Genomic DNA, 9,686 nt, shown 5'->3' with positions numbered 1-9,686 from the left:
AGCTATGGTGGAAAGTATGTGGGTTTTTGAGTCTACCAGACCTGGGTTGAAATCTCTCAGGTAATTATCAATGGAGAATCATTAGGGTTACTCCACTATGTTGAGCCTCAGTTTACCCTTCTTTCTTTCTTTTTTTTTTTTTTTGAGTTGCAGTCACACTCTGTCGCCCAGAATGGAGTGCAGTCACTGCTCCCGGCCACCGCACCTCGACCTGCTGGGCTCCGGCGATCCTTCCGCCTCAGCCTTCCCAGTAGCCGGAATTACAGGCATGCGCTACCACGCCCGGCTGATTTTTTTTGATTTATTGTAGAGATGAGGTCTCGCTGCCCAGGTGGGTCTCGAACCCACAGGCTCAGGCAATCTACTTGCCTCAGCCTCCCAAAGGCGCGGGATTACAGGCTGAGCCACTGAGTCCGGCTTACCCTTCTTTCAAATAGAAGTAGCAACAGTGTCTACCTCATGGGGTTACTGGGAGGGTTAATTGAGCTTATCACAGAGATCACAATATAGCAAGATTACTATTATTGGTTATCATTATTTTCAGTGTTTGATCTGGAAAGTGAGTTTGGGACCAAGGTAGGAAACAGGGCACTTTTACATGGTTTGCATATTTAACAGTGAGGTTGCTATTCTCTGTCTTGGATTGAATTGGGTCCTGCCTAAATTCATATGGAGAGGAAACCTTTGGGAGGTGATTAGATTTAGATGAGGTCATGAAGGTGAGCTCTGTATCAGGATTAGTGCTCTTATAAGAAGAGACAACAGAGAGCTTACTCTCTCTCCTCCTTATGAGGACACTGTTAGTAGAGTTGGCTGTCTGCAAGCCAGGAAGAGAGGACTCACCAGAACCCTACTGTGTTGGCACCCAGATCTTGAACTTCCAACCCTCAGAAATGCGAGAAATACATACCTGTTATCTAGGTCACCCAGTCTGTGGTATTTGTTACTGTAGCCAAGCAAACTAAGACACTCAAAAATTTTTTAAATGTACTAATAAAGAAGAAAACAGGGTAGTAGCCTTGACCCAGCAGCTGCCTGCTAGAAGTCTGTTCTGATGGACTTTGTGCCTTGGCTCTGCTCTGTGGGAGGCTGCTGCACCAGGTGTTCCAGTCATCACTGGCTACAGCTTATGGGTGAATGTGCCTGGCCACATCCACTGATCAACTGTCGTCTTGAGAAAATTGCTTCCTGGGCCACAACAGTGATTATGGGGAGTGGGGCCAGGCCCTCAGAGCATAGCAAGATAGGCAAAGATGGTTCCTCCCCACAGGGTCTCAGGTGCTGGGGGATTGGACAGGAGGTGGGTGACAAGTGTTCTCCTATCACCTGCCTATGTCTTGTGATTTAATACAGTGTTGACATTTCCCCAGCTGAGTGGCAGCCAGGGCTCCAGCCACATGAAATTGGATGGATAAAAGCTGGAGCAAAGGATGCTGAAACCTTGACTCCCTGTCATTTTGCCACCAGCTCTGCCACAGACAAGCCGGTACGCTAAGCCACTGAAGTAAAAAAGGAAATAGATCAGTGCTGGAGGGAAAAAAAACACATTGAGAATCCCACAAAATTGTTCCTTTCTTGAGAGTCACATGGTTCTTCAGCTGTCTCTTTGGCAGAAGAGGTATCAGGGAGGTTCCATCCAGCTGTACAGAGGAGACCCCAGGCCACTGGCAGTGGAGACTGGGGAATTTCAATCCCATGCTCTGAACAACTACTATGTGCCAGACCAGAGCAGGCCCTAGGGACATCACAGTGAATGAGACAGACATGACCCCTCCCCCATGGACAATCATCCTTATAATAATAGGAGTCCTTCACACTCATTATGTGCCCAGCGCTGGGTTAAGGGCTCTCTTTTCTCCTGATTCTCACAACCACCCTATGAAGCAGGATTGTCATCATCCTTATTTTACAGAAAAGGAAACTGAAGTTCAAAAAGGATAACTCACCCACTGTGACACAACCTGTGGAAAGGCTGAGTTAGGACCTGAATGCAGAATGCAGGTCTGTCTGTGCAGGGTCTACACTCTGACCCATTTCGGGGTGTAGCATTTGAGCATTCCTCCCCAGAATGTTTCAGACAGGAGCAGGGAGGACACCTGGGCCTTCTGGGGGTACTCCTAGTAACCAGGCCTATGTTAATGGCCAGCCAAGCACTGGCCTCCTCCAGTGGCTATGCAGAGCTTGAGCCTCCCCATGCCACCCAAGGCCTCATGGAAGTAAGGAACAGACCCCAAGACACACACCCAGATGGGTTGGAGGAAACTTTCATTGCTTCCTTAACTGTAACAGCCAACCCTGGTGCCATGCACAGTCCTCTTCCCACCCCACAGCCACCCAAGCCAGGAGACTGCTTTTATGGTTCTTGTTCCCTCAGTTCCTATAAAGCAACCCTCTTTGAAGGGTTGTTGTGAGGATTAAATAAGACAATGAGTAAAAACAAGCAGGGCCTGGCACATATTATTTGTGTAATAAATGTTGATTTTTATGATGATTATATATAAATACATATGTGACAACTACTTAAATAAAATGTAAAAGCAGAGATTGTTTCTTCCTTCTGTTCCTGCTAGTCTTCCCCCCTCCACACCCTAGACATACTTCCTTGTAGTGGTCTTGGTCCCGGGGCCTCCTGCTACTCCCCTCTACCCCGCCTTCCCCCATTCCGCCCCCAGACTAAGATTCCAGTGGGAAGAAGGACAATAACCAAGGAACCAACGAATGAATTAAAACCATTATAAGCATGACAAGAAAAGCAAAGGAAAAAATAGGATGCTGTAAAAGAGAGTAATGTCCTTCCCCAGGCACAGTTAGCAGTCCCCTCCGCTGTTCCCTTTGCATTCTGGCCCAGTGACGCCCCTGCCTGCTAAGCCCTCTCCTCCCCTGCCTCACCCAGAAGTTCCTGGCACCCCCTGGGCCCTGAGCCACAGTGCCTGACCAGTCCCCTTCTGGGGTCCTGCCCTACTCATCCCCTCCAGACCCCAGGGAGAGGACTGGACAACTGCGTGTGCTGTGACCACGCCCCCTGTCACAGTTATTGGAGGGGGAACACCTGAACCAAGGCGAACCATTCAGATCTGGGATTGTCTTCAGAGCCTCTGTCCAGCCTCCCCTGGTGGCTGGCAGTAGAAGGTGGGAGGGTCTGGACCACAGAGAGCGGGTGATGGCCCTAGGATGAGAGAGGAGAGGGACTGGTGGTTTCCCTTCCCAGGGCCCTCTGCACAGACAGAGCAACCCAGAGGGCCATTTGGAGTCTTTCATGCAAATGGCAGAAACCATCCCAAATTAACTTAAATAGAATGGGAAGGTGTTGGCTGCAGCAACTGAGTCGTTCCCGGGAGTCCCAGATTCTGACCTGGCTTCATCCAGCGTCTCCCGGGACATGGTTTCTCTTACCTCCATCTTGGCTGCCAACCTGCTGCCAGGTCATGGAGTCTTCTTCTCCAAGCCCAGCTCAAGTGTCACACCACGGGGTCACATCCCCTCAGATCCAGTCACCATTGCCATGGCAAATGGGATGTTCTGACTGGCTTGGAGCCAGGTAGCCCCATCTAGACTTTGAGGACAGAATTCGGGGCAGGGAGTTGTCCCAGAAGAAATTAGGAATTTTTACCAAAAACAGGGAACTGGAAGCTTTCTGACCTCAGCAAGCCAGTTAAGCTCTGGGAGTCTCGTCTGCACCACACAAGTACAGGAGAAACAATGGCAAACACTGAGGCAGGGCTTACTACAGTGTCAGGCACCAACCTGAGCTTGACAGGTGCGAATCCATCAATCCCCAGAGCAATCTGGTGATGCAGGAGCTATTATCCCCACTTTACAGATGAAGAGATGGAGGCTCAGAGAGGTTAAGTGATTTACCTGAGGTCACACAGCTGGTCAGTGGAGGAACCAGGCTTCTGTTTGGAGACCTGCTCCTAGCCACCCCACCACACTGCCTCCCTGGAGGGCATAAGAACAACTGTAGCACTTATCACATTATAGCCCTGGAGCTGCTGTGAGGGCAGGTCAGGAAAGATGCTGGGCAGTGTAGGTTCCCTCCTCCCCCTGATGTTCCAGTCCCCCAGCAGTCACTGCCTCACAGTGCCTGCACCTTTCAGGGCTGTGGTGCTTCTTTGCATTGTTTCATTTTAAACAAAAGTCCTTCCTCCCCTCCCTGTCTCTTTCCCTAACTCTTGCATCAAGAAGAGACACAGAAAGACCTTCTCACCACATACCCTCCCATGCTCATCACAGAGCGGCCTGGTCACCCAAGTGAACCCTCTCCTCTGGGATGGAGCTCATCGGGCATTGGGTTGATGTATCTCTGGGTGGGGAGGCAGGACCATAGAGGTGCTCACAGCTAGTGCTGGGTGGCCCCTCCCAGCCTCTGGGAAGGCAAAGCTCAGCCCAGGGGAACAGTGTGCTGGTGGGATTTGAGCACCTCAAGACAGGGTCTTGCTATATTGTCCAGGCTGATCTAGAATTCCTGGGCTCAAGCAATTCTCCCATCTTGGCCTCCTAAAATGCTGTGATTACAGGCATGAGCCACTGCGCCTGGCCCCTGGGAGACATTTTAAAGCAAGGAACATTCACCTTGCCCAAAAGGTCCTGGGAGAAGGGTCCCAGGAGAGGCAGAGGCCATGTGAGCCTGGGTTGAGGCCCGAATGTCTGAATGCCTGATCCTCCAGTCCCACCCACAAATGATGTCCCTCCCTGGCTCACGGACCAATGATGCAGATAAAGGTACCGGCTTCAGCCCCAGGCCACCTTCCCTACTCTAAGATCCTGGGCGTAGTCATCTCTGCTACCTGGTTCTGCCTGTCATCAGGCCTCGCTGGTCCTCAGTCCTCCCCCACCCTTGACCTAGGTCTTCACGTCCCCTCCACCAGCTTGTGGGTTGGCATTGTGATCCCCAAACTGCAGATGAGGAAACAAGGCTCGGAGCAGTGAGGCAGTAGGGGAAGGGCCTTGAACCCAGGTCTGTGCAACTGCCATGTCTGGTTCTACACATGGCCTGTCTGCCTCAGCGCTCCAGGGCTGGGTGCCTGGGCAATGGGGCAGGAAAAAGAATGCAATGGGACTGCTGGACCAGGCAGATGGCCCAACCTGGCTGTTAAAGGGCAGACGTGAAAAGAAGCCCAGGCAGTTGTAGAGAGGGAGCAGGACCAGAGATCTCTAAGCCTAGCATTCAAGGCCCTCCTCCACTTGGCCCAGCCTCACCCTGAATTCCTTACAAACCTGGACTCTGCAGGGCTTCCTGGACACTCCCTGTGGTTTCCTGCCTCCGCCATCAGCACATGCTGCTCACTGTGTTATTCTCAAGATGCCCTTCTGTATTTTAGCTACATGGTAAACTCCTATTTCATCCATCAAAACCCAGACTAGAGGCTACCTCCTTGCCTATTCCCAATCCCTACAAAGAAAAATTATTTTCTTCGTTGCTTCTGAACTATGTGCCCAGGTAGAGTTTTACTTGTTGTCTACCCTTTCTCACAGTTGGATTTGAATGCTGGGGAAGTCAGCACACCAACTTACCGGGACACTCTGAGGCAGAGTCATTCCCAGCTCTGGGGCAGCTGAGCTTGTGTCCCCAGCACTCCCCTGGTTCTAAGCCCATGTCCACCTGAGATGCAGTGCTCCCCAGGGCAGGCTGAGAACCCCAATGTCTTGACCTCTAGCCTCACTGTGGGCCGGAGCTGCACAGGGACCTGAGAGACAAGATGATTCCTGGTGCTGGGAAGGAGGAATTGTTTCCACTTCTACATGGAGCAGACCCGTTTCAGGAAACTCGAGGACACCAGGCTCCCTGTATGGCCCTCCCAAACAGAGGCAGTGACAGTAGGAGGGAGCAGAGAGCAGCCTCTGCCCAGTGACTACAGCAACTGATGGGCTGGTTTTGAGTCCCTGTTAGACACCCAGGGGACTCTTAGGGTGGGGGAGAGAGGTGATGAGTGCAGGCACAGGAGAGACTCAGAGCAGCTGACACCCAGTCTACTAGTCACGTGGCTGTTTCCATCCACAGGCTGGTGAGACCCTAGGACATCCAGAGACCTCAGACACCCTACCTGGGGCAGCCCCCTCACACCAGCCCCCAGAGTTCAGAAGACACCCTGGTTCGTTGTGTTAGTAAAGGCCCTGCCTCTTTGGACCCAGGTGTCCCCAATCCCTTCTCCAGCCCTGGAGCTATCACAGCCTATAGCAGGTACCACCGTGCTGGGACCCGAGCTGTTGGCAAAGAAACCCACCACACTCTGCCCACCCAGATCTGTACCCACAACATGGAGAGCTGGCCAGCACGTTTTATTTCCTGTGAACAAATCAACTTTGCAAGCAGCATGGAGATGAAAGTGTGTCTAGACATCAGAGGTGGAAAACTAATTTCCAATTCCACAGGTTTTCTTGGTCTCACCACAGTCACCTGCTGTCCCCTTCTGGGGCTCACCAGAGGCCTGGCTCTGAGTGATCTCAAATGCTGTGCCTCCCTCCCCAGAACAGACACAGAACCGCAGTCTGTCCTCTTGTTTTTCTGTCTCTCCTCCCTCGTCCTCTGTCTCCATGTCTTCCCTTCCTACCTGCCATCTCTGAGGATAGGGAAGTTACATCTCAGAATGGTGTGATCTTCCTCCAAACTGCACCCAATTCCTTATCACAGAGCCCAGAGATGGAGATTTGAAGGGAGATAAGGAAGGAGCTGATGGTAATTAATATGTCCCTGCTCTCTGGAAACCAGGAATTATTCCTGGGTGTGCAGGTGTAGATTTCTTTTTAAGGCACATGGGAGACTCTGGGGGGCCAGCCACAGATTAGCAGATACCCCGGCAGGAAAAGCAAGGATTCTAAGGAAAGGAGGGTTACCAAGTTGAGGGGAGAGAGGTTGAGGAGATCCTGGGGCAGGGGCAGGAACCAGCCGGGATCCCTGCTCCCAGGACGACTGATTGCTCTGGGCCTCCAGGGAGGGAGGGAGGCCCCAGGAGCCTTCTGCTGAGTCTGAAGACCCTTCCGGGCTTGGTGGCTCTCCTGGTCTTCTGACTCTGTGCCCATTCCCCACCCTGCTTGGATCGATGGGCACCTCTATCCCAGATAGTGCTGAGGGAGGATCTCTGTGACTGGAGTGGCGACCCGCTGAGGGAGTAGCAGGAAGTGTGGATGGAGGAGGGGGTCAGGTTAACCCGGAAGAACACTGAACCTGCATGGAGTCCTTTCATCCATGTGTCTATCTCTCACAGTGAGAACATGCCGGGTGTGTGCCTTGGGTGACGGCTCATGGGAGGGAGCCTGAGGCAGGGTCCCGGAGACAAAGATGTTGCAGTGGTCAGGTGGGTGGTGACGGTGGTCTGGACACAGCCGCATCTAGGGCTGGAGAGGAGGAGGTAGATCCCCTCACAAGGCAGTCGGTGTGGTCCAAGGGACTTGGTGGCCACAACAGGAGGAGGGGGGACGAGAACTGGCTCAGCACTCAGAGCCCCTGAGCACCCAGTTCATGTCACACCACCCCTCAGCATGACATCCCAGCCCCCTAGGGTGATTGTCAGATGGACAGACATGAGGCAGTGTCATGTCCAAACCTAGAAGAGGTCAAGAGACATTTCTGAGGCAGAATTGGCAGTCCTTAGTGACGGCCCAGACACAGGGAGAGCTGGGAGCCGAAGAGAAGGAGACAACATGGGAATCTAACAACTCCCTCTCCTGTATATTCTGGTGGAGTCCTTTTCCATTCCAACATAATTTACCCTGTGTCCTAAAGGCGGCCTCACCCCCCCACCCCACCTAGACTCTTGGAAGAGCACTGGACTTGGAGTCCAGTATTCCAGGCCTGAACGCATCAAGCTCCCTTCCCCCGGCCCAGTTGGTTTCCTTTGGAGTTCCATCCTGTCTCCAGTCTCCAGGTGCCATTTCCTCCTCTGCCGAGTGAGCCCCTGTTCCCTCCCTCCCACACTGCTAGGGGCTGCCATGAAATCATGACAGCAAAGGAGGCCAGAAGTGGCCTGGCCCCAAGGCAATGCGGATTGGCCTCTGTGCCCATCTGTGCTACCAGTCCCTTCTATGCCCGTGGATGATGATGTGTTTTACCCATTTGGGGAGTTCCAGGATCCAGCACTTGATCAATGTCTGTCACATGGGCTTGAATTCTTGCTCTGACATTTGCTAGTTGTGCGGCCTCCAGCTGGGGGAGTCCTGCTCCAGCGCCTCGGTTCCCTGTTCTGAGTCACTATGACGTGGAGCCATTTGCTCCCTGGATCTCACAGAAACCCTGAAGTTCAACAGACCTGGATCAGGAAGACAGGGAGTCCAGGGACAGAAACACCTAGACTGTCAGGAAGAAGTGGCTACCCCCACCCACGAGGCTCACAGGACATGCTCACAGCACAGAGCTCCAGCAGGAGCGCGTCCTGGAGGGAGTCTTTCATGAATGTTTCTCCAAAGGTTGGGAGGAGGTGAGGCAGGGAGGCCCTGTGTGGACAGTGGAGGAAAGCCCCCAGGGAGTATCCCAAGGGCAGGCACCCAGCTGTGTCAGGAGGCCAGCGGGGAGGCTCTGTGGACATTTATAGGATGATAGTGAAGACACCTAGGGCCTGCTCTCAGAAGGGCCTGACTTGGAGGTTCATGCTCTACAGCCAGTCTTGAAAGTCACCATGGTTTTTGCACTCAGGGCCATGTGAGGGGCCTGCAAATAATTTTGCTTTGCACTGAGTCCTGTAAATGACGTAGCCCAGGGTCATCTCACACCACAGCAAGCCTGGGGGGTATTATTGCCCCGACAGATGAGGAGACCGGGACCTGAGTGGCAAGGTGACTGACCCAAGGACCCATAGCCAGGGAAGCAGAGCCATCGCTCACAGGCACTGATGGAGGCCTGCCCTGCATCAGCTCTGAGGCCATCACGAGGACAGAGACTCTGTCACTGCCTTCCAGGCCCAGGGGGGACAGACGATGACAAAACAGTGAGATCTGATGGGGGAGGCACAGGCTGGGTAGGAGCCAGCCTGGGAGTCAAGGGCTCCCCAAGAAGGTGCTGTCTGCACTAGGGCAAGAGTAAATCCTGCCTGGAGGAAGAGAAGGAAAAAGTAAAGGAGAAAGGCTGGGGGAAGGGGGAAGAGGAGGGGGGAAAAGAGGAAGAGGAGGGAGGAGAAGAGAGAAGAGGAAGAGGAGGAAAAAGAAAAAGAAGAAGAGAAGTAGAAAGAGGAGACGAGGAGGAGGAGGAGGAAGAATGGTGTGTAGTGGGGGAACAGCCGGGTCGAAGGCCCAGGGCAGGCGGTAAGGCTGTTCCAGAAGCTGCAGGCCAGGCGGCTCCAGCTGGGGAGGAGGGCCTGGGGGCTGTGGGGAAGAGCAGGCGAGGCCATGGCCCCCTGGGAGACCAGCTGAGCTGGGGTTGAGAGCAGGGACTCTGGGGCCAAACTCCAGCCCTGGCTGTCCAGCTGGGAGGCCCCAGAGGTCACTAGTCCTCTCAGGGCTGGGCTCCCGACATTAAGGGGCCGATGGTGGCAGAACTTCCTCTCCTTCCTGGGGCCATCTGCAGGTGAAAGGAGCTGATCTCTGTAGGTGTGAGGAAACCCGGGGCACTCAGGGCTATGTGACAGGAGCCTGCCTGGCCTGCCTGCCCCACTCTGGGCACTCTGGCCACCCTGGACCCAGCAGCTCCCCCATCTCTCATGGAGACAGCGTGTTGGGCTCACTGAGAGTGACTCAGCTCCCTCCTACCCCTCCCC

Source organism: Carlito syrichta, unplaced genomic scaffold (genome assembly GCF_000164805.1).
Source record: "Carlito syrichta isolate Samal-C Ts95f unplaced genomic scaffold, Tarsius_syrichta-2.0.1 Scaffold235333, whole genome shotgun sequence".
Taxonomy (NCBI): domain Eukaryota; kingdom Metazoa; phylum Chordata; class Mammalia; order Primates; family Tarsiidae; genus Carlito; species Carlito syrichta.
The sequence above is the reverse complement of the archived record's forward strand: the minus strand, read 5'-3'. Positions refer to the sequence as shown.